The 26992-nt window shown below is 37.0% G+C and overlaps 1 pseudogene; it reads left to right on the plus strand.

The window, feature by feature from the left end:
- Window positions 1–2895: 2895 nt before the first annotated feature.
- Window positions 2896–26992, plus strand: part of LOC143669599 (E3 ubiquitin-protein ligase TRIM58-like) — a 34512-nt pseudogene continuing 10415 nt past the window's right edge.

The following is a 26992-nucleotide window of genomic DNA, read 5'->3' on the forward strand; positions in this document are numbered from 1 at the left end:
TTTTTTTAAAAAAACTGATATAAATAATAGCACAATATCAAACACTGAATCTCATAGTAGACCATTAGTTGTGATTCTTTGAAACTGGATATACCTGATAAATCCTATGCATTTTAAATAGACTAGAGATAGAATAGGGGGTTCAGATATCTCTGAAAAGTAATCACAGAAATTTTTGAGGCCTTATTTGAAGGAGTAGCCTGAGAAGCCTAGTGAATCTGTTTTTATACTTATCATATGGAATCATGTGAAGTTTTATTTTGACTGGCTATAAAAATTGACAGAAAAGCCTACCCTGCAGTCCCATTTCCTGCCAGTCACTTAGAAAGTCTGCAATGATAGACAAAGCCTCTAATTCACAATAATACATGGGACTTCAATGCCAACAATAATTTGAAAACAGAATAGGGCCTGAATATTATATCCCAGGAAAATAATTGTTGAAAATCATTGCTGGTACCCATTGCCTATGAAAAATATCTTCTCCTTTTTGCATGCTATGCAAAATACACTAATCTAGTGTATTTCATTCACCAGCTAAGCTACAGCCTCATCAAAATACTGGAACTCTAAAACATATCATCTCTTGTCTGCTCCTGAGCTTTGCACAGATATTTATTCTGACTGGGTTCCATTAGAACTGCAGAGGCAGGGCTGGCAATTCCAGGCCATACATGTACACTATTTTCAAATAACATTTCCACTGTGAACTTTCTCAGACCCTTCCTTCCCCATATTCACATGCATTGTTCCTTCTGGAAGTTCCTGATGTACTTGTTTGTGTTTCTAGTAAAGTTTATCCTATTTTTTTATAGGCAGGCCCTGAGAATCAAACCCAGGTCTCCAGCATGTCAGATAGGAACTCTGTCTGCTAAGCTATTATGTCCTGCCCTGTCCCCCCTTTTTATGATTTTGTCCATATGCCAATTCTTCCCCATAGCTGTACTGTGAGATCTAGGCTTTTCCATTTATTTAGCTCTGTATCTTGATCCATTCAAATGATGCCTGGATTTTAAAATGGTCTATTTTATGATGGAATAGACACAAGTGTCAGTGAACACCAGATCTGGCACTATAATAACTGACTTTTTGCTAGCACATTTGGTTGAGTCTCAAGCTTCTCATGTTTGCAATACATATAGGGTTTACACCAACCTTTTTAGAAAGTGATTGTTAATCTCAAATGAGATATTGCATTTATTGCTTTATTCCAGAAACTATAATGAGTTTTTACTCTAAATACCCAAGATGAAGGGAATGTGTGATTAAAACCATTAACAGAATCCATTCTTGTCCTTGAGTAGGATAAGTTATGAAACAAAATATCTTGATATAAATCAATTTTAAATACAAAATTATTATATAAAACACCTTCTTAACATACACAGATACTGATTAGAGTTCATATGCATGGGCTGCAGGCCAAGGGCCAGCATTATTTCTGACAGACTTCTTAGAGCCTTGTGGTTCTCCTGCACAATTACTAGAAACTGTCTCAGCTTTAATATTTCTCTCTGAAAGTCTTCCATTTAAGCACACTCCATTATAAATATAGATATGTGGTCAGATGCAGAAGCTCTTTACCCAGATACAGAAAGAGGAGGCTGAGCCCACAGGGACAATTAAATAACCTCAGTCCAAAGAATCTATCAACATAGTCTCTTGAAAAAAGGGAAAAGGATAAAAATGCATGTTGCTTAAATGAAAATAGAGGCCCTAAGAACCAGAAGCAGGGAGGGAAAATGCTGAGTCAGTGGCTGTTGAATTTCAGGTTTGTTCTGAATACTTTTCCTTCTTTTTTATGGGGTAGGGGGCTATTTTGGCATGGAAGGCTAAGTCATGGGCTAAGAAGGTTGTGAATCCCTGACACTGAGGGAAGAGGTGTGACCACACAGGGCTCGGGTCTTCTGTGAGAAAAGTTCAGGGAAGAAAAGAAAGATTTTCTGTCATGAAGAATTGGTTTCAGGAACTCAAAGGTGCAATGCTCAAGAAGAGAACAAGAGCAAGGAGGAATGGACAGATGTTGGAGAATTCTGGAATTCAGGGAATAGATATTAGGTCAGAGAAGGAAATGTACAAACAAAAGGAATATTAGAGCAGTGGGTACAGTTAGCTAAATGATTAGGAAATATATAACCTATTAGAGGAGTTAAAGGATGGCATTAAGGTAAAGATTAAAATACTGGGTGCATCAAAATGTGGTTATATGAGGACAAAAAGATGTTTTATTTATCCCAGAAGAAAGACCATGAGAAAATGCAAATTTAAGTTGGACCATCCTTATGAAACCAAAAAGTGCATGGAGATTAATTCACTTATTCATTTATAAGTACAATGAAATATATTTTTACACAAGCCCATTATTATCTGCATGGATGTGCTATAGGAAAGTTTGTTTTACAAATTGCAATGGTATAAATCTCTGGCCTACCCTACCAATGCCAGAGACAATAAAAGGGCTTTCACCTCATCAATGCCAGAACCAACAAGAAAAAATGTGCCATTTGATGTCAGCACTCCCACATCAATGTCCCCTTCACCATAAGCCAGTGTGACCTTACCTTAGCTTACTGGGCACTAGGAAATCATGAATCAAGTTATCTGTGTTAGCAAGTCATTCATAAATTTGAACAAATATATTGCCCTATTGTGTCTTGTGCTGGTTTGAAACTGTTATGTACCCCCAAACAGTCATGGTTTTTAATCTTAACCCAATACTGTGGGGGCAGGTTTATTATTAGGGAAGGATCTTTTGATTAGGTTGTTTACATGGTGATGTGACACACCCAGTTGTGGTTGTGACCTTTTGATTAGATTGAGATATGACGTCAATTCAAGGCAGCTCTTAATTAGTTTATTGTAGTACTTACAAGAGTCCACACAAAGAGAGTTCAGATGTTTGGAGAGTTGACAAAGACACAGACATTTGGAGATGCAGAAGATGCCAGTAGCTCCAGAAGAGGCCAGAAGCTGAGTCGTTTGAAACCAGAAGTTGGAAGGGAAGGACAACACATGTCACCATGTGCTTTCCCATATGAAAAGGAAACCCAGGACAGAGAAAATTGGTGTTTCTTCTAAGAAGATATCCTCTTTTTTGGTACCTTAATTTGAACATTTTCACAGGCTTAAAATTGTAGCTTGTAACTTAATGAATCCCTTTTATACAAGCAAATCCAATTCTGGCATATTGCATTCTGGCAGCATTAGAAAACTGACATATTTCTTAAGTTAAATAATTATAAAATAGGAAAAAATTATTCCAGAATCAGCCAGAATCATAGAGAGATAAAGCAAGATCATGTTTTAAACAAGAAAATTCAGATCCTATTATTGAATTGAATTGAATATGGTCTTCTTTAAAATTCTGTCCTCTGTCATCCTCATATGCTAAATTGTACTGATTCCACTCTTCATTTATTACTTCACTTATTCAGCTATTATTTATTGATTGTCTGTATGTGCCAGGTAATATTTAAGGTACTGAAGACACACATTGAATAAAATAGTCAAAATACCCTGTTCTAACACAGCTTACATTCTGTCTCACTATTGTTCTCAGTTTTACTATTTCTTCCATTTTCTTTAATCTATTTACTCACTACAGGCCACGACTTCTCTTAGTTGTGCAACATCTGCTAACTTATTGAATCCTCTCAACATCCCTATAGATGTGGCAGAAACAGTGTTCTTATTGTGTGTCAGAAGAAGTGAGGCACAGAAGGATGAAATTGTCTAAATCTTCTCAGTCGGCAAGTACTGTAACATTCAGCTTGGAACCAAGTTCTGCTTTCCTGTTGTTTAGCCCACTGCCTTTTGCTCTTTTCATGGTTTTAATGCTTTGTTACTACCTGTCTATGTGTGCTCTTAAACAATCTATCAGTTTTAATTTTTTGTCTAACCTTTAGACCTTGCTCTCTGTCAAAACCTTATGCCAAGTCTTTCTCCTTAGAATAAGGATCCCCAAACCTTACATAAGATTCCTGATATAAGTCATGCAGCCCCACTCCTTTCAGAAATTTTATCTGCTCACAATTGTCCAGCACTTCAGCCAGCCTACCTGGCCTTCTCCCAGTATCTGGGTGCACCCTACTCCCTTTTGCCTCATTCCACTCTGCATTCAGTGTCCTCTGGCTGTGCAACCCTGCCAAAGATTCACTTCCTGCTTGCCAGCTCTACTTATCCTTCAGATATTGGTTTAAAGACTTCCAAGACCCTGTCCCTAACCCTGAAGACCAGTGTGAGGTCCCCTTGTATAGTCCCACAATATTGCCATATTTCATTTTTCCCAGTAATTAGTTTGTAATTATGCATTTGTCTCATGAGATGTTGACCTCTCCCTATTAATGCTAAGGCTCCATGAGAAGCACAGCCACATCCATTTTGATCACCATTGTGCCCTCTGTACTTGGTACCACAAAATTTGTGTTGATTGAAGAAGTTAAGGATTGAATGAATTGCTGCAGGTTTGTCCAACCATCAATTTTGAACACATTACTATTGAAATTACATTTTACTCAGATGAAACCTTCGTACTTGTCTGCTTTCTTGATGGCCATCCTGATTCAGTCTGCCATGCAGCAAAGGCATCCTCTCTGCCAAACCATATTCTTCCTTCTATGTCTCTCTCAGCCTCCCCAAATCTATAGGTATAGCAAGGAAATGCCTCTATGTGAATTATTCCTTCTAAAGGGTGCCTTGGCCTAAATATACTTTGCAACAATCACAACACATGTGTATTTGTTTTAGTATCTTTGCCACCTGGACCAAATACTAATTTACATGTACTGAATTATTCCTGGGGCAAATTCTTATCATTATACACATGCATTCTGTCATCCCCCCTTTATGCATTGTCTCATTTCTTTATGATGAAGTAAAGAATTGAATATGGAAAGTGGATATTTTAGAAAAATATTTCAGAAAATGATTTTTATCTGGGATGATGATATCATAACCCATGACAAACCCTGGCATCTGCTCTTAATTACTTGTTAAAGAGTGCTTTGAAAATTATTATACTTTTCTCTCTTTGTTTTGTGTATATGTTTTATTACACAATAAAAAGTTAAAAAGAAAAATTAATTTTGAGTATGAAGAAGGGACATTCCAGGGATGCTTGAGTAAATAATGGAAAAAAAGAGATAAAAATGTTCTCCAAAGTTATTGACAATTGGAAATAGGTGATTATAATTTCCATCAAGGTCCAATAAGAGGAATTCCAATTAGCAATATTCACTTTCTTCTATATTGACAGTTATTAGAATGTTTGCTTTATATTTATGGTTGAGCATATCTAAAATATAATGTTTCACTAGGATGGGCTTATTTGGACTTGAATCTGAGCTGGTGTAAAAAAAAACCATCCTGTGCTTGCATCTCCTGAAACTGTGGATTCCTCCCCTTGTGTGTCAGACTACAGGAGGAGATATTGAAGTAGACAAGGAAAGGCAATGTTGCTCTCAGTGGGGCCAGGTGAGGCTGGGCAAGCCTGGCCTCCAGGCTGCCAAGGGACTGACTGCAGGAAGAGGTCTTCTGCCTGGATTTTCTGCAGGACCCCATCACTACTGACTGCAGCAACAGTTTCTGCCTCAGGTACATCTCTGAGTTCTGAAAGAAGGCAGACAGTGCTCAGAAGTGCAACTATGCCTGTCTGCAGGGCCTTGGCTGCTTCTGCAGGAAGAGTTTTTGACCCAAAATACAGCTGTCCAGCATGGAGGACAGTTTGCTGCAACTGGTGCTGAGTGCTGTGGCCTCTAGAGACAAATTTCTGTGAACTTCATTGGAAGATCTTACCTGCTTCTACAAGGAGGAGCAGGTGGCCAAGGAGGAGCAGGTGGCCACTGTATTGGATCTGTGACACCAGCCCTTAGCACCTGAACCACCACACTGTGCCCCTGAGGGAGGCCACCAGAATCTATCATTTGAGAGCCACTGTGCCCTACACTCCCAGCACGTGGAGAGGACTCATTTGGGATCTGGACATGCTGCTTTGACAGAGGAACAGACTGAGACAGAAATGTTAAGTAACTGCCCCAGAGAAACAGAGGTAAAGAATAGCACACAGTACTCCTGAATGATTCCTACCTCTTGCTCAATTCCTACTTCCCTGTCTGCTGAGAACTCAAACTCAGGTTAGGAACCTCTTGATTTTAGTTATGGTGTTTCCCCTTTGGGATCTCTGCTCAGGCTCTGAATATCGACAACTCTTGGAGTTGCCTAACTCTCCCATGATGCCTTGCCTGGCCATTTTCTTTCATACTGGTCTTGTCCTGTATGTTGAAATGCTTCCACAGCTTGAACACTGCTATTAGGATTTCTTTCTCTAAAAGGTTCTCATTTATGGCACATCATTATTACAAACTCTCTACAATAATGTTCATTCCTGTAAGACCTTGCTATTTACATAATGTTTATAGTTTCACTAATGTTAATTAACATTTTTGACATTGCTTAAACATTGCTTAAATAAACAATAGCACGTGGTTGAGCACACAAGTCTGACCACCTTCAAAACCTAAACATGCATGCATTCCTGAAGCAGGAATGGAGTTGTTAAGCACATAGTCCATTCTTTATAAAACTAGTATTTGTAGGGTTTATTATTTGAAAGCATTCAATAAGGAGCATGGTTGATTATCATCTTTGCATTTATTGCACATAGATGAGCATTTGGTCCCCAAGGGTGGCATCAATGACAGTCTGTGTAGAATTATTCCTAGTGGTGCCCTTCATCAGTCCTTGGGCACATTCTGAATGCATTTAAATTTTCAACATCCAGAATGCTATCAGCATAAAGGAGGTCAAACTCATTCTCAACCCACTGGCATGATGAACCGTATTACTACCTTATTGTAATAAATTGCAAATATTTGTGTTTTATTACTATTAGTTTTAAGTCAAGGTTTGGTGTATTCTCTCCTCAACGTCTCTCTAGATACACCTGGAAATATCTCTCATTAAACTTGTTTTTAATTTCTTTGTCACCTACTTATTTCAGGTTTTGGCTCCTTTCTAGCAAGACTTTTGTGGCAGGTTCCTGCCTTAGTTTTATCCAGAAGTTTCATTTAGAATGTGTGGATAATGTAATCTTTCAAAGAACTTCAATTTATTTTCTGTATTCATTCAATACAACATAAAATGTGTCTACACTATTGAGTCTGTTCATCAAGACTTTCTAGGACCCTGAGTTATATTTCACAACTCTCCAATTAACCCACTGTTAATTTCAACAAAATTAACCCAGTCACTATTGTACCAAAATATTAGAAGTGTTTTTCTCTTGCTTGCTTTGGCTAACATTTTGATTTTGTCTTTCTGAGGGTACTTTACACTACCTACAAGTGTCAATGTGTTTATTTCTTCCTAACAACAAAGCAAATGCTATGTTCTCCACCTTGCAAATGCTTCCATGAATTCTGTTATTTTATGTGCAACATTATCTACAACATTACTTCCATTCTCCTATTAAAAACAATTTGCATATAAGGCTTTTGTATGACTTTGGAAATAAAGTTGTTTTCTATTAAACATGGGTGATGTGTGAATACTTGTGGGTGTCTTATATAAATAAAATAAATATGTTAACCTCTAGCAGGTATTCTAGAGTTGAAAGGAGATTTAATTTTTAGTGTATTCTTTCCTTTTTAAAAATATTTTTATTGAGAAATCATCACACACATACAGTGTGTATACAAGTGTATAAGAGTGTATACGAGTGACTTACAATATCATCACACAGTTGTGTATTCATCACTGTGATCATTTTTAGAACATTTTAAACACTCCAGAAAAAGAAATAAAAGGATAAAAGAAAAGCTCATGCATCCAATACTCCTTACCCCTCCCTCTCACTGACCACTAGTATTTCAATCTCCCCAATTTATTTTATCCTTTGTCTACCCTATTATTTATTTATTATCATTTTTTACTCACTTTTCCATGCCCTGGGTAAAACAAGCATCAGACACAAGGATTTCACAATCACAAAATCACATTGTAAAAGCAATATTGTTATACAATCATCTTCAAGAATCAAGGTTAGTGTAGCACAGGTCAACAGTTTCAGATACTTCCTTATAACCACCCCAGTACACCATAAAACTGAAAAGGGATAGCTATATAATGCATAAAAATAACCTGTGGGATAACCTCTCACCCCTGTTTGAAATGTCTTAGCCAGTGAAACTTTATTTTGTCTCATTTCTCTCTACTCCCTTAGGTCAAGAAGGTTTTCTCAATCTCAGGATGCTGGGTCTCAGATAATCCAGGAGCTCTGTCCCACTTTGCCAGAGAGATTTACACCCCTGGGATTCATCTCTTATGTTGGGGGAAGGCAGTAAGCTCATCTTCCAAGCTTGCCTGGAGATAGAGGCCACATCTGAGCAACAAAAGATGTTCTTTGGGGAATGATTCAGGCTTAATTTTACATAGGCTTAGCTTCTCCTTTGCAGGAATACGTTTTATAGGGTTGAAAACCAAGATCAAGGGCTAAGACCATTGGATGGTGTCATGGGCAGATTCATGTGTCAACTTGGCTAAGTGATGGTGCTTAGTCATCTGATTGGGCAAGTGCTGGCTTGTCTTTTGCTATGAGGACATTTGATGGACTTAAATCATGTTTACGTCGACTATATCCACAACTGATTGCATTTATAATCAGCTAAGGGGAGTGTTTTCTGCAATGAGTGATGCTTAATCTAATCACAGGAAGTTTTCTAAGGATGGTTCAGAAAAGACGGTCACTCTGTTTCAGCTGGTGAGCCTCTCCTGTGGAGTCCATCCAGACCCTTCACTGGAGTCACCAGCTTCACAGACTGCCCTACAGATTTGGATTCTTCCATACCCACAGTTGTCAAGACAGCCTCTCATGAGAGTCCATTAAGGAACTTCATCAGAGTTACCAGCTTCTGTCCTGCTGTACAGACCTTGGACTTTTACATTCCCATAGTATTTCCCATCCAGCCTCTCATATGAGTTCATTGAAGACCTTCATTGGTTACCAATTTGTGGCCTGCCCTAGGGAACTTGGATTATATGTTCCCACAGTTATGTGAGACATTTTTATAAATTTTGTATCTAGGGATATCTCCTGCTGATTCTGTTTTTCTAGAAAACTCTAGCTAAGCTTGGTACCAGGAGTGGGCTGCTGCTGTGGTTTGCAAATACCAAACATATTTGAACAGATTTTTAAAAGAATAAGAGGAAGAATCTGGAGGGGTGTGAGAAACTTTATAGAGAAGATCTAAAATGCTTTTAAGAGACTGTTGGTAGAAATGTGAGCTCTAAAAATATCTCTGATCAGGCTTTAGACAGAAATGAGGTGTGTATTACTGCAGACTGGTAGGAAGGTAATCCTTATTTTAAAATGGCATATAATCTGGCAAAATTGACTAGTGGCTTTGGCTGAAAGGCATATTTTAAAAGCTGTGAACTTGGATATTTAACAAAAGAGATTTCCAAATTAAATATGGAAAGTACAGCCTGGTTTCTGCTCACATATTAGAGTGAAATGTGACAGGAGAGAGAAAAGCTGAAAACCAAACTGTTGGATACAAAGAAACCAGAAAATGATGTTTTGTAAAATTCTGGGCTTCCAGGAATGGAGACCCCAGAGAATGGTGCCCTGTGTGAGGAGTTGGCCAAATGTGGAAACAGTCAGCCATTTTAGAGAAAGCCAGGATTGTATGTAGAGTTATTCAGGAAGGATTTGTAGAAACTCCTTATGTCTGATGGACACTATCTAAGGCTACTGCATAGAAAGCCAATGAGTGTGTTGCAGGATCTGTATAAAGAAAACCATGGTCAGTTGAGTCTGAGAGGGACAGAGAAGGGACACATTGGAGGAAAAATAACTTCAGAGGTAAATCATGGAGACCAGGGTCTGAAGTCAAGAAATCTCAGACCAGGAGGGCAGATCCACTCAAGCATATGGAGAGGGTGACTTTGCCCTGAAGGCAAAGGACAAGCCTTCCACCACATTGCAGTGGAAGAGTCATGCCACCTCAGGCCTTGGAGAGGGTGGAGCACATCCCTTGGGGTTGGGGAGTGCTTGGATGCCACCACATGGAGGGGTTGAGCATGTGCCCCAGAGATGGCATAGAGCCCAGGTACAGCCACAGTTCTTGGAGAGGGTGGAACCAAGAAAACATTGATCTCCCTAATGTCTCCCATGTTGCATTCAGAGAGAGGTAAGCTGCTGTCTAGACCCTTGGATAGGGTGGGATTGCTGCTTTCTAAAGCCCAAAAGATAAATGACTCTCACAGTTTGAAATCTAATGGACTTTGTCCTACAGGTTTGCAAAGCTGCTTGGGTCCTGTAATTCCATGTTCTTTCCAATTTTGCCATATGGAAATGAGTATATGTATCTTATGACTGTTCCTCCTTACATGTTGGCAGCAAAAAACCTGACTTGAATTTTTACAGGTCCAGATCCAGAGGAAAATTTTGCCTTAGGACTTTCCATTCCGATAACTAATCTTGATAAGGCTTTGTAATGATTTCGACCTTGCATTGCACTTGATTGTTATTGAATGTTTTAAAGTTTTCTGACATTGCAATGGAATGAATGGATTTTGTATATGGGGAAAACTTGTCTTGTTTAGGGTCCAGAGGGTAGAATATGCTGGCTCAAAAGGATTTATGCACCCTAATAAAGTCACATTTTAATCCTAATCCCATTTAGTAAAGGCAGTCATTTCTTCTCCTCCCTATTCAATACTATATACTAGAAACTTTAATTAGATTATCTTCATGAAGATGTAACTCAATCAATTTCAGGCATTAAACTTGATTAGATGGAGACATGTCTCCACCCATTCTATGTGGGTCTTGGTTAGTTTACTGGAATCCTATATGAAGAAGTATTTTAGCAAAAGCTTCAGAATGCCACAGAACCATGAATCCTGAGCCCACCAGCCAGTGACTTTTGGAGATGAAGAAAGAAAACACCTCCCAGGGAACTTAATGAAACAAGAGCTTGGAGAGAAAGCTAGCAGATGCTGCCATGCTTGCCATGTGGCCTTCCAGCTGAGAGAGAAACACTGAACATAATCTGCCCTATTGAACCAAACTATCTTTTCCTGGATGCTTTAGATTGGACATTTCTATAGACTTGTTTTAATTGGGATGTTTTCTTGGCCTGATAACTGCAAACTGCAACTTCTTAAATTCCCCTTTTTAAAAGCCATTCCATTTCTGATGTATTGCATTCTGGCATTTAGCAAGCTATAACAGATGGGTTGTCCACACTGCTTGTGAGAATATCAGGAATTCCTCAAATGGGAAAGTTGAATATTTCCTTTTTCTGCAGTCCACAAAGCAGACACTATTCTCTGCCCAAACCACTCTGGGATATATCAGGACATCACACCAACCTGTACAAACACACAAGGTCTCATGCCTTATTCAACATTCCATGCACTTATGTTGTTCAAATAGACTGATCATACAAGTTAAATTAGATAATGTCCTACCAAAAATATAAACTTTGCACCAAATAAACATCTTTCCCTTTGGTCTCACACAGAAGGTGAAGTTTCACAATCGCATTATTTCTTTCCCTTTGAAAGTTTTAACCATGTCCTGTGTTTATTTTTCATTTATGCTGATTTACAAAATTTATTGTAGCCCACTGTTCTAGTTTGCTAGCTGCTAGATTGTGATATACCAGAAATGGAATGGTTTTTTAAAGGTTTTTAATCGTTTTTAATAAATGGTTTATTAAGTTGCAACTTTACAGTTCTAAGGTCAAGAAGCTCCCCTCTTCATCTCCAAAGGTTGATGGCTGGTGTGCTTTGTGTGGTTCTCATGGGTCTCCCCAAAATGCTTCCTATTTTAAAGGGCTCCAATAAACTAATCAAGACCCACCTGTAAGGGATGGAGTCACATCTCCCTCTAATTAAAAGTTAATACCCACAATTGGGTGAGTTACCACTCCATGGAGATAACCTAATCTAAAGATTTCACCCTACGTTACTGAATAGGGATTAAAATAAACTGTTGCTCTCACAAGATTGGATTAAGATCAGGCTATTAATTTTTTAGCAGACATAGATCCTTTCAAACCAGTACACCCACAATAATGACAATTATTTTATATGTGCTTAACTATAATTTAATGTAACTGAGAATTCAAGATTTAATGATGATTATAATTACTGAATCATAATATAGATATTCCCTTTTATTGCTCTGATATATCAGAATAGACAGAGGGATATACTTGATATTTCTGATCTGTAAACCAGCTGCTTTGATCTCCAGTAATGATTGTATAGCCTTTATCTTGTGCTCTTGTGATAGTAAAACCCTTGTGAATGACCCTTATTTGTACTCATTTTATTTGGTTTTTCAACTTTGGAGTTTTGTGATCACTAAAGATGGCCCCTACTGTTTACTAATGAAGGGCCTTGAGCAGTCCACAAGTGACCCATGTCAATTCCAAAGTTATCTTGATAACCAACATGTACTGTAGCTTAAATTTTAATTTAGAAGTGGCCTATACCTCATTATAGTACTGAAACTCATGCCCATCATGATATTAAAGCTGCCACTTTCTTATATATGTTCTGTGACTAAGCAAGCAATCAATTTGTACATACTTAATAATGAGATCACCTCTAATTACATCATCTTGAGCCATTTTTATCATTATTCTAAAACATGCCAATCTCTTGATACTATAAAACTGTCAGGATTACTGCAGATTGGGGAGATAGGTTTCTGGGGATAGGCCATCTGATCTCCTTCTTTGCACCTAGCAGTAAACATTCTCATTTTGAAACCCTGGTGTCTCAGGAATTGGTCATTGAGTGTATCAGGCAGAGAAATTACTGCCTTTGTCTGATAACAATAATGCTAATAAATAATCTTTCTTATTATGAATACATATTTTGATAAATTGAAACATAAAGAGAGATGTAAGATCATCATTCTTCAATTTAGCACTGAGACATTTCATCAATTGTATTCATTCAGCAATTGTTACCTGAATTTTCTATATTCATTACAATTCCTTTTTTCCCAAAACTGGTGTCAAATAACACATAAATTTTAATAACACAATATAACTATTTTAATAGCACAGTATTTCATGCCATAAAATATACTCAAACACCAATCTATTTCTATTTTTTCATTAATTGCCCTTTTAATATTTTGAATAATTCCTCAGTACCATACATTTGATTAATTTGTTGGTTATATGCTTGTATTATCCATTTAAACTATATTTATGTTAGTGGTAAAACACAAAAGCTATACTATTTCAGTACCATTTTAGTTGGTTTTGCATTTCCTGAAATATATAGGTAATATTAGGTCACTGAATGTGGGCATCTGTAAAGATTTCAGCATATCTTCTCAAAAAGGTAAAGCTCCAAATTGCCCTGAGGCTTCTGAGGAAAGAAATTGAGGAAGTTTTGACTCATGAATCCAATGTGGGAAATAAGTCCATCCTTTGGAAGGTAAGGAGATATTGAACCTTCAAGAAGCTCACTCATCCCATTAACTTGCCACATTCCCCACTTTTCCAAGACTCTTGATCTCCACCTGCTGAAGAACAAAATATCTTGGTACCGTCCTGGATCAAACCCATTTTCTCAAGTTATATTGTGCATATGATTCTTCTTTTTATCTTTCTTGTCATGAACACAATCCAATGATTAATAAATAGCTTTACTGGTCTTGATCTTACTTTAAAATTCACTGCTGTATAATTAGCACACAGAACAGAGCCTCATGCTATTTGTTTAAAAACAATATTTTTGAATGAATAAATGATGAATATTTCACAACACTATGAAAGACAATATATAGCTAACTTGACCACCTACATAAAGAAAGATAATCTGAATTTTTAGCTTCTTTTCATGACAATATGTCCTTAGATATATATATCTTCTTTTCTACACCTTCAATTGATTTCCCCCTTACCCACCATTTTCATTTAAGTATGTTTAGTTACAATCAGGGATACACAGTTCTCAATCACATAGATTTTTTGCCTGTATTCAAAAACTTTTATTAGAGAAAATTGATTTCCCAATCTGAATTCTTTTCACTCAAGCATTTATAGACCTAAATATAACATAGTGAATAAGACAAAGATTCTTCCTATTGTAGCTTAGAGCTTGATAAGGAAAACAAATTGTTACACTAGCAATCATTTAAATGTATTTCTAATAGCACTTAAAATGTAAAGTACAAGCTGCATGAGACTATGGAACAAGGCATTCATCTCTGCATGTGCAGAGTCAGGGAAGCTTGGACTTGTTTACTGAAGACCACTTTGGCTGTGGTAGGTAGAATGGTGGGGGGCTAGAGTCAAGTAAGAAGGTCTTGATGAAGCTCTTGGCTAAGCTCTTGACCAAGCAACCAATAATAATGAATTAGACCATGTGGGGGTAGCAGGAAAGGAGAGATAGAAGGATAAAAGTATATTTTCAATGTAAAACTTAGATCTAGTAATTAACTCAATGTGAGGAGAGAAATTTGGGAGAATATAGAGACTAAGTTCTCCATTTCTGGCATGAGCCAGACAGGGATGCTGTGTATATTTATTGAGTTGGGGATTGCTGCAAGTGAAAACAGTTTAGGAAGGATGGTCATGAATTCAGTTTTTAACATGCTAAATTTCCAATGACTGCGAGATATCTGAGTGGGTATGCCAAACAGGCTGTTAGATATGTGGGTCTCCAGCTCAGAAGAAATGTTGCAGGTATAAATCTGAGAATCAATATCCTAGAATATCACAAGCCCACATCTTTATGAGATCATGGAAATATAATGTGAACTGAGGAGGAAATGAACATAAAATCCTCCACATTTAAAAGCTGAATAGGTAAAGAAAGATAAAGCAATTGAAGAGAGTAAGAACAAACTACTAAAACAGTAACAGAGAACCAATAATGCTGCTAAAGATAAAAAAACAATGCCATGATTTTGAGTTTCTCATTGAATAGGAATTCCTGTATATTAGAGATTTAAATTGCAGATTAACAGACCTGGTATTTCCTGTGCCATTTTTACAATATGAAAAAAATATTAATTTCCCTATCATTTGACAATACAATTAAGAAAATATTAAATAATATCTATGTTGCTAAAACTTAAAAAGTTATGTGTAACATATATTTGTATTCAGACTCATAACCATGTGTATTCTTGGATGATACTTACAGAGCTACTCTCAATGTAAAATGTAGCTCCATTTATGGCATTTTAGTATATAATGACTTTTTTTTACTGCTTGTAAATATTGTTAGCATTTATATATGACAGTTTGGTGAAACTTGGTTCCAATTATGGGATTTTACTGGGAGTGAATATGTGGCCTTAGTCCTGGTTTGAAACTAACAGTTTTTTTTTTTTTTTTGCTGTAATCATTGACAAGGAGAAACCAGTCTAAGAAGGCCAATTCATTGTTATTAATATATTGCACAAAGTTTAGAAGAGCAAAAATCACCTAAAAATGTTTCTTTAATCAATAAAGTAGGTATTATTTCTTTCTCTTGCAAATTTTATTTTTCCAAGCAAATTAAGTGCATGATTATAACATTAATTATAAAGCTCCACTAATGAAATCTTAATTCAAGATTTAAAACATTGAATCAAGCTAAGGGACCTCTTTATATTCAAAAGTGCCAAGGAGTTCATATATTCTCTCTAGTGGCTTTATTATAAATGTTCCAGAGGAAAGTTATTGAAGCTTTTTTCAACTGCTAATGTTTTTTTTCTATTTCTGCATGTCAGAAAGTCCAAAACAGATTTATCCCAGCCCTTGACCCTGTTATTTTTTTTAATATTGAAGTTGTGGGGTTACAGAAAGATCATCATAAAATACAGGATTCCCATATACCACACCAGCATCAAGAACTTGCACTGATGTGGAACAATTGTTAGAATTGATAATAGCACATTTTCATAGTTTTACTATTAATTTAAATCCTTGGTTTAATTTAGGGTTCTCAGTTTGTATAGTGTATTCATGGATTTATTTTTTTTCTATTACCATATATAAAATCTGACATTTCCTGTTTTAATCATATTCAGATACATATTTCTGTGCTGTTAATTTCTTTCATCACCATGATCCATTACCAAAGCACTTCCATTCAAAAGGAATCATTTACATTTTAATCCATAACTTTCCATTCCCTATCACTTCCCCCACCACAGGTTTTAGTCCCACAGATACATTTTGAGATGTCTGGAGATGTTTTTGGTTGTAACTGATGTCTAATGCTAAACATCCCATAATGCCTAGGACAACCCCACAAAATAATTATATAACTAAAATATCAGCAATGCTGAGTTTGAGAAGGCATATATTTCTAGAAACTATGGTTCTCTAAGTTTGCAGAATGTGTTATTGAATGTGTAATATATGTTGAGTATGTTATATGGAATATCCCTTTTCTTCTCCAATAACCATTCTTCTCTGCCAATTTTCTAGTTTTTTCTATTTTTCTCTCCTCTCTTTGAAAGTTGTTTCATACTTGGAAATATTCATGAAAATATTTCCAGAAGAATCATTTCTGTTACATTTTTTTGAGAATAAGTTTAACTATGTCTCATTATTATGTGCATTATATAGAAAGTTAAATATTTCTCAATCATTTTTGTTCTTATAATCTAAGCCAAGTGTTTCCAATCTTGACCTCATCACAGGATTATAAAATAAGACTCTAAACATCCTTTTTCATAGAAAATAATTTATTTAATTATTTCAAATTGGTAAGAAAATTAAATGACAGTTTATCTTTGATTTTAATAAAAAAGAGGTTACTGTTTTCCATAATTTTGTTTTAATAATTAATTTCCATAATTTGTATGGGGATTTTTTATGTTGATTTCCCCCAGTGTCATGCTAAGGTCTAACTGACACAAGCTTGTGTTTTCCATTCTCTTTCAGGGTGTGAGAGGAGGCTTGAGCAAGTATGTTTAATTTTAGATTCAGGGAGAAGGTTGAAAGAGGCCAAGGCAGTCAACAGATAACTGAGATGTGTTGATTCTGTGCTCTCTTCAGAATTAATGATGTCACAGGATTGGAACTTGAGACCATCCTCATGGAGCTGAGGACAAGATATCATGTCCCTAGGATGAGGAAAATGTTAAAGAGTTTTCAAGGTAAACATGGAAACTGTCACACCTGGGACATTCCTGTTATTGCAGATTTTTTAGTCTATCAGTCAGGCTGCAGTAAAAAACAGGCTTAGTGACTAAAGTCCACAAAGGTTCATTTTGAGACATTGTTATCTCTTTATTATTGGATTTTGGGAGTCTTCTATTTTATGTCATCTCACTCTGGGGCCCTCACACTGCAGAAATGGATGACTAAGTCTTCACTACTGTGGACTCAGTCACTGTCTCTTAGCAGCAACCATGCTGAAGTGGTGCAAATATCTTCCCTAAAGATTCCAGTTTCCAAACTCAATCATATAACCATGAGAATCTATTAACTGAAATGGCAGCACATGTTCAGAAAGATAAGCAAAAGGATATTTTTGAGCAGTCCTAAAGAATATCATAGACATTGTAATCCACATAAGCTATATTTAGTTAGATCAATTGACTTGAAAGTGTAAAAGTGTAGTTAATCTCTTATCAACCATGATAGGAAAAATAGTAACAAAAATCTATATTTTATCATTTATAAATATGGAAAAATATGGTTGCTTGGAAGATTAAATAGCCCATACTGAAAACATATATAAAAAATGTCATAAATATGCATGACAAAATATCAATTTACATGTGTTTTTGGGTTATTTTGATCATCATTTTGATGACCTGCTTGAATTAGCCAGTTACTAAAGCCAAGAATATTCCATTATTTTAATTTGTATATAGTTTTAGTTTCAAAGACTAGTTGGTTCACTTTGTTTATACTGTTCTTTAAAACATTAAAGATTCCGTATTTTTAATTCAATTCCTTATTCCCATTCAAGCCAATAAATGAAAATAGATTTTTGACTAATAGTGTGGCTATACTCATTACAGGTAGACTGCCTCATTTCAGGGAAATAATTTTATCCTATAATGAGAAGATCCATCTTAGAATTGCTGTTCAATGAAACAACCCATTTCCTGATGGGCATATGAATATATACTAACTAAATGACTTGATGCAAGCAATTAAAACATTTGAATTCAGTGTCTTCATATTTTACATTGTTTTTTACCATGTTATGCAAATAATTTCATATTTTATATTTCATTTTAGCATCTTATACAAATAATTAATTGATTCAACAAATAATTGGTTATTTATTTTTTACAATCCACTCTTCTAAGCCTTGGAATATATCACTGAACCAAAAAATAAATGCACTAATCTACAACTTCATGCTATGTTACACAAAATGTTAGATGATGATACAAAATACAGAAGGGAGAGGACAGGAAAAGTGTTAGGCAAGCTGTGCTGGCTTGGAATATCTGCCCCAGAAAAGCCAGGTTTTAATCTTGATCCAATCATGCGGGATCAGCTGGGTTTTTTTAATCCTGATTCAATGAAGTAGATGGAAAACATTTAATTAGATTATCTCCATTGAGATGTTCATACCTAATTGTAAGAACTAACTTTAATAAGATGGAGATATGACTCCACCCGTTCCAGGTGGGTCTAGATTAGATTTCTGTAGTTCTTTAAAAGAGGAAATATTTTGAAGAGAATTGAAAACAATAGAAATGACAGAGACTAAAGAAACAACAGAAGACTCAGGGCCATCAGAAACTTCACAACAGAGCTGACACAGATGAAGATATATGGAGAACAAGATACAGATGTTTGGAGATGCTTAGAGCCCAGCAGATGCTGCCATTAGATGTTAAGCAAGCCTGAACCTGTAGAGAGCCAAGGGAAACCAAGAGATGAAAGCAAACCCCAGAAAAGCAAAGTAAGAAACCTCCACATGGACAGAGCAGTGAAGTCCAGGAGAAAGGAGCCAACAGATGCCAGACACATGACTTCCCAGCTCAGAGGTGTTCCAAACCAATCAGTCATCCTTAAATGAAGGTAAAATCTTGCTGGTGCCTTAATTTTGACACTTTCACTTCCTTAGAACTGTAAACACATAACTTATTAAATTGTCCTTTTGCAAAAGCCATTCCAGTTCTGCTATATCACATTATGGCATCTAGCAGACTAACACAGGTTTGGTTCCAGATACGTGGGGTGTTGCTATGATTTTCAAATACCAAACATATTGGAACAGTTTTTATGTGGATAAGGGGAAGAGTCTGGAAGAATTGTGGGGGGGTTGATGGAGATGGCCTAGGCTTCTTTGAAGAGACTCTTGGTAGAAATATGGACTTTAAAGTTACCTCTGATGAAGCTTTAGACAGAAATGATGCACATGTTATTCCAAACTGGATGGAGGACATTGTTTGTGGATGGAAGACAGAATTTGAGAGTGGTAGCTTGGATATTTAGCTGAAGAAATTTGTAAAATAAATGTGGAAAATGCAGTATGGCTTCTCCTTGCAGCTTATAGTAAAATTCAGGGGTAAAGAGATAAGTTGAGAATTGAACTCTTGGGTACAAAAAAACCCAAAAATTTATTATCAGGAATTTTCCTGGCTCCCAGAAAGTGAGGCCCCAATGAATAAAGCCCCACATGAGAATATATGCAGACACAGAAGCAATCAGCCCTTTCAGGAAAAGCCAGGATTAGAGATTGAGTTGTCTAGAAAGTATTTAAGGCCTGGATCTGGGAAGCATCATGCCAGGAGAGTGGACTGACCCATACACATGGAGAGGGTGTTTGCACCAGAAGAAAAGGGAGGGCTTTCTGCTTCCTTGTTTAAGAAGGGTTGCATCACCTCAGGATTTGGAGAGGGTGGAGCACATAAGCCAGTATTGGTGCTCCCCATTGCATTGGAGGGATTGAGAGTATGCCTCATAGTTGACAGAGAGCCCAGGTGCAACACCAAGCCTTGAAGAGGGTGGACCCAAAAGAAAGGTAATATCCTCAATGTCCCCCAAGTTTGCAAACTCCACTTCAGCATTTTAGAATGAGCAAGGCCACAGCATAGGCCCTTGGAAATGGTGAGATTGGCACTTTTTAAAGCACTGAAGATAAATGACTCTCAGACTTTGAAATCTAATGGCATATGCCTTGCAGGTTTTTAAAACTGGTATTGGGCTAGTGACCCCTGAGTGCCTTCCAATTTCTCCCTATGGAAACAGGACTGTGCACCTATAACTGTCGCTTCTTTGTATATTGGCAGCAGATAACTTGTACTAAGCTTTACAGGTCCAGATCCAAAAGAGAATTTTTATCTAAGAAGGGAAGATGCCTGTAACAGGTTTTGATGAGATTTTGTACTATTTTAGCTTTGTATTGTAATTGTATTTTTACTGAAATTGTTAAAGACATTTGTGATATCGTTATGGAGTGAATGTATTTTGTATATGGAAAAATGTTATTTGTAGTGTCAAGAGGGTGGAATGTGCCAGTTTGAAAGTATGTATCCCAGAAAACCCATGTTTTAATCTTGATATAATCTTGTGGGTGTAACCATTCTTTAATCCTGATTCAATAATGTAGACAGGAAACTTTTAATTAGATTATCTCTATGGAGATCTGACACACCCAATTTTGTGTATTAACTTTAGATGAAGATGTGACTCCATCCATTCTAGGTGGAATTTGATTATATTACTGGAATCATTTAAAACAGGAAATATTTTAGAGAGAGTCAGAAACCAAATAAATGACATAGCATACAGAAACAACAGAAGACTCAGTGCCAACAGAAACTTCACAGCAGAACTGACACCGTTGCAGTCACATGGAGAATAGAGACATAGATGTTTGGAGATGCTTGGAACTCAACAGGCATTAGATATTAAGCCAGAACCTGGAGAGAGCCAAGGAAGCCAGAAGATGAAAGCAACCTCCAGAAAAATAAAGTGAGGAACCCCCACATGGGCAGACACTGAAAGCAATGGAGCACAGAAGTAAGGAGTGAGCAAATTCCAGTCATCTGACTTGCCAGCTGACAGAGGTTTTTCAGACAAATCAGCATTCCTTGAGTAACCTCTTGTTGGTATCTTAATTTGGACACATTCACTTTCATAGAACAGTAAACTTGTAACTTATTAAATTCTCCTCTATAAAAACCATTCCAGTTCTGGTATATCACATTCTGGCAGCTTGCAAACTAACAACATATAAGCCTTACCAGAAATTCTTGGGTGGGGTATCTAATTTTAAGTTCAATGATGTGGGAAAACCTTATACAGTCAGAAAATATGTTAATTTATCTGGAGGAGAACATTATATTTGGTGGAAAGCAGTGCTAAAATCTGATATGGAAACATGCTGGTTGTGTTTCTGTAATTGTGAGAAGAAGCCACTGCAAGCATTATGCTTTATTTCTGACTAAAATAGGAAATCACTGAAATATTGTAAATGGAGGAAAAGAAGATTGGATTCACATTTTAAGTGGATTGCTCTGTAAGCATGGAAGATAACAAATGACAGATGTCTAAGGAATGAAGTAGGAAAAGCAGTTGTGAGCCTTTGTGATAATTCAGTGAGATATGATTGTGTATTAGACCAGATCAATAAAAATATAAAAAAAATATTTAGATCATTCTATAGTAGGATGTATTGTGATACAGTATGACTCATGTATTAAAAAGAGGGGAGAGTTTGGTGTGATGGTGGCTCTGTGACAGTGACACTGGCAGTACTGGAGCATGTGAGAAATTGATAGAGTCTCAGTATATTTTGAAAGAAGAGCTGGCATGATTTGCTATTGTATTAGATATGAAATGTGTCATGGGTTGAATTGGGCACCCAAAATATTTATTCATCAGTGTTTTCCAGGGAAACAGAACCAAGGGGCTATGTGTATATGCACATCACCCACATATATATTTACATGACATTCACTACCTCAGTTGTCACTTGGTGTTCTCCCTTCTCTCTGTGTCCAAATTTCCCCTTCTTATAAAAAGACCAGGGGTAATGGAATAAGGGCCCATGCTTTGGCTTTATCTCTGTTAATAACATCTTCAAAGATCCTATTTCCAAATATTGTCTTACTCCTGGGAACAATAGTTTGGATTTGATGGGTCTTATTCATAGAAATGAGAGTTAGGTCTTGAACATATCATTACAGATTAAATTGAAACCCCCTGTTCTAGTTTGCTAGCTGCTGGAAAGCAACACACCAGAGATGGATTGGCTTTTAATAAAAGAGGATTTATTTCATTAGTTCTTCAGAGGAAAGGCAGCTAACTTTCATATGAAGTTCTTTCTTACATGGGAAGGCTCAGGGTGATCTCTGCTGTCCTTCTCTCCAGGCATCTAGGTTCCAACAACTTTCCCTGGGGTGTTTTCTTTCTGCATCTCCAAAAGCCTGGGCTGAGCTCTGAGTGCTGAGATGAAGTATGCTGAGCTGCTTGGGCTCTGCTATGTTGACCTCTCTCATTTAAGCACCAGCCAATTGAATCAAACATGATTCATTGCAACAGGCATGCCTCCTAGCTGACTGCAGATGTAATGAGCAACAGATGAGGTTCACATATTGTTGGCTGATGTTCACAGCAACATAAATAGGCATCTTCACCTGGCCAAGTTGACAACTAAATCAAACTACCACACACCCCAAAAGATATTGAAGTCTTCATCCCCAATACCACAGAATATGATCTTATTTGAAAAAAGGGATATTAGAGATGAAATTAAGCAAGTAAAATTAGGTCATTCTTCAGAGTTAGAACTCTGAAGTTATAAAAGGCAGCAGTAACCCATATAGGAACTGTTTAAAATATTGTAAAAATGATCAAACTTTGAGTAGGGGTATGAATGAAACTGATCTTGATAGGACTAAGGTAAATCAGATTGCAGGATAAAAGATGATATCATACATATATTAAATTTTCAACTTCTGTGTGAGACCAAAGGGGGAGATGTTTATTTGATGAAAAATTTATATTTTGGATAGTGTATTTCCTAATTTAACTTGTATGGTCAGTTAAGCTGAAGTACATGGAATCTTGATTAGAGCATGATCTTTTGTTTGCCCAGGCTAGTGTGATGCCCCAATATATCACAGAGTAATTTGGGCAGTGAATAAAGAAGTATTTGCAAAGTTCCCTTGGGGGACTGAGGAGAAAGGAGGAAATAGTCAACTTCCCCATTTGGAGAATTTATGATATTCTTACAAGCAATGGGGACAACCAAATCAATAGGCTGAACCCTTGATCCAAGTTTTCACCACTATGAAATTTACTCCTGAAAAGGACAGGCTAAGCCCATCTAAAATTATGTGAAGTTACCCCCAGAAATCCTCTTTGGTTACTCAGACATGACCTCTCTCTAAACCAACTCAGCAAGTTAACTAACTGTCCTCCACCCAAATGAAACAAATTGAAATGATACAAAATGAAGTTACAATGGCTGCAATATTTCAAACAGAGTCAAGAGGTTATCCCTGTAGGCTATTCATATGCACTGTATAGACATCCATTTTTAGTTTATGGCATATTGGGGAATATTGCTGGAGTTAAGTACCTGAAACTTTTGAGCTGTGTTCCAGTAGCCTTGATTCTTGAAGAGTGTATAAAGACAAAACCTTAAAATGTGACTGTGTGATTGTGAAAAATTTGTACCTGAGGATCCTTTTATCCAGGGTATGGACAGATGAGTAAAAAATATGGATTAAAAAATAAATAAATAATAGGGTGAACAAAGGATAAAATACATTGGGTAGATTGAAATACTAGTGGTCAATGAGAGGAAGGGGTAAGTGATATGGGATGTATAAGTTTTTCTTTTGTCTTTTTGTTTCTTTTTCTAGAATGATGCAGATGTTCCAAAAATTATCATGGTGATGAATACACAACCATGTGATGATATTGTGAGCCATTGGTTGTATACCATGTATGGAACGTATGCATGTGAAGATTTATCAATAAAAATATAAAAAATATTTAGGTCATTCTATAGTAGGATGGATTGTGATACAGTATAACTCATGTATTAAAAGGAGGGGAGAGTTTGGTGTGATGGTGGCTGTGTGACAGAATTCTTGCCCACCATGCTGGAGATCTGGGTTCAATTCCCAGTGTCTGCCCATGTAAAGAAAAAAAAGTGGGGGAGAATTTTTCACAGGTGGAGATAATGGAGAATAACATATGATGATTGATGCAGAGAATGTCATGGGTTTCTGGCAAGGCACCATCAAAATCCAGGAGAGAGGAATGGAATTGATTCTTCCTATAGACTTCAAATGAAGTGTATCCTTGATGATATCTTGATTTTCAACTTCAAGCCTCCAGATCTGTGATATGATAAATGTATGCGTTTTAATTCATCCATTTTGTGGTAGTTTGATACAGAAGCCTTAGGAAACTAAAACAGAGAATCACAGAAAGAGAAAAATCAAGAGTGACTCCAAGATTATGGATTCAATGGACTGGCAAAATGAAGTTTCATTAACATTGCTGGGGAAAGCTGAAGGTGAGGCAGAAGAAGGGAAGCTGAGTTTTGGACATGTTGTTGCTTGTGATGAAGGTTAAATAGCCAATTGTTGATGTCAAGTGAGCAGAAGGATTTATGAACACAGAATTTCAGGAACATTGTGTGCATAATTAAGCATTTTGGAATTAAGAATCACATGGATAGAATTTAATTAAACCTATGAGCCACAGAAACAATTAGATAGTGAAAGAAGAGTTCCATTTCCTGAGATCATTAGTTTCTCCAATATTAATAATAGAGGAGAAAACAGCAAAGACCAAGGGGTAAAGAGTAAAGTGGGAGAGTAAGCATTCATGACTGTTTTCCTGGGAAGAAAGAAGGAAGGTGTGCAAATTTGAATCTGTTTTGTATCCCAGAAAAGCCAAGTTTTTTAATCCTCATTCAGAATTTCTGGGTGGGATCATTTTTATTATTTCCATGAAGAAATGATCCACCCAATTGTTCATGGCAAATTTGATTAGCTGGTTTCTATAAGAGTGTGTCCCCAACCATTCAAGGTGAGATTGTTTACTGGAGCCCTTTAGGAGGGAACTATTTTGAAAAGAGCCATAAGAGCCCACATAGCCAGAGACCTTTGGAGATGAAGAAACAAAATGCACCTGGGGAGCTTTAGGAAACAAGAAGCCTGGAGAGAAGGCTAGCAGACATCCATCTTATTTGCAATGTGCCTTTCCAGTTGAAAGAGAAACCCTGAACATAATCAGCCTTCTTGAACTAAGGTATCTTTTCCTGTTGCCTCAGATTGGCCATTTTTATGGGCTTGCTTTAATTTGGACATTTTCATGGCTGTAGAACTGTAAACTTGCCATTCAAGAAATCCCCCCTTTTAAAAGCTCTTCCATATCTTGTACATTACATTCTGGCAGGTAGCAAAACAGAACAGATTTCAGTACTGAAAGTACTACTGTGGTTTGGAAATACCAAACATGCTGGAATATCTCTCTAAATGGATAAGGGGAAGATGTGGGAGGAGTTGCAATGAACTTCATAAAGTAGGCATAGAATTCTTTGAAGGGACTGTTTGTAGAAATCTGGATGCTAGAGACACCTCTGATGAGGCTCTAGATAGAAATTAGGTGCATGTTATTGCAAACTGGAAGGAAGGTGTCATGATCAGGCTCATGTGCCAACTTGGCCAAACTGTGGTACCTGTTTGTCTGGTTGGGCAAGTGCTGGCCTATCTGTTGTGATGAGGACATTTCATAGAATTAGATAATGATCACATCAGCTGCATCCACAGCTGATTCCATTCATAATCAGCCAAAGGAGACTGTCTTCTGCAATGAGTGATGATTAATCTAATCACCAGAAGCCTTTTAAGGAGAATTCAGAAGAGACAGGTTCTATTCCTGCTTCAGCTGGTGAGCTTCTCCTGTGGAGTTCATGCAGACCCTCCATTGGAGTCATCAGCTTCACAGCCTGCCCTGTGGATTTTGGACTCTGCATCCCCACAGTCACATGAGACACTTTTATTAATTTTATATTTGTGAGTGTTCCCTGTTGATTCTGTTTCTCTAGAGAACCCTAAGTAATACAGAAGATGATCCATATTTAAAAATGGCAGATACTATTGCAAAATTGACTAGCAGCTTTGTCTGGAAGGCATATTTTGAAAGTCATGAACTTCCATATTTAGAGAACAGATTCCAAAATTAGATATGGAGAATGCAGCCTGGTTTCTCCTTGGCGCTTATAGTGAAATGTGACAGGAAAGAGATAAGCTGAGAACTGAAATCCTGGGGTCAAAGAAGCCAGAAATTAATTTACTTAAAAAATTCTGGGCTTCCAGGAAGGGAGACTCCAGAAAATAGTGTCCCACATGTGGATTTAAAAAAATATGGAAATGGTCAGCTATTTCAGAAAAAGCCGGGATTGGAGATGGTGTTATCTAGGAGAGATTTGTGGAAACTTCTGCCTGAATGGCATGATCCAAGCCTACTGCATGGAAAGCCAACAAGAGTGCTGTAGGATCTGAATAAATGCAACTTTTGCCAGTATGGTATAAAAGCCTCAGTAAAGGGGACAAATTAAAGATAAAATAACTTCAGAGGCAGAACTGTGGAATTTAATATCTGAAATCAAGAAACCATGGGCCAAGAGAGCAGACCCATCCAAGCACTTGGAGAGGGTGAGTTTGCCCCAAAGGCAGAAGATGGGTCCTTCACCTTCTCATAGTGGGAGAGATGTGTTGTCTCAGGCCTTGGAGTGGAGTACATTCCTTGGAGATTGAAGAAACCCTGGATGCCATCACACGGAGAGTGTATTAGTTAGGGTTCTCTAGAGAAACAGAATAAACAGGGAACACTCACAAATATAAAATGTATAAAAGTGTCTCACATGACTGTGGGAATGCAGAGCCCAAATCTGCAGGGCAGGCTGTGAAGCTGATGATTCCAATAGAGAGTCTGGAAGAATTCCACAGGAGAGTCTCACCAGCTGAAGCAGGAAAAGAGCCTGTTTCTTTTGAATCTCCCTTAAAAGCCTTCTGGTG

The sequence above is a fragment of the Tamandua tetradactyla genome, chromosome 26 (assembly GCF_023851605.1).
Source record: "Tamandua tetradactyla isolate mTamTet1 chromosome 26, mTamTet1.pri, whole genome shotgun sequence".
In the NCBI taxonomy this organism is placed as follows: Eukaryota; Metazoa; Chordata; class Mammalia; order Pilosa; family Myrmecophagidae; genus Tamandua; species Tamandua tetradactyla.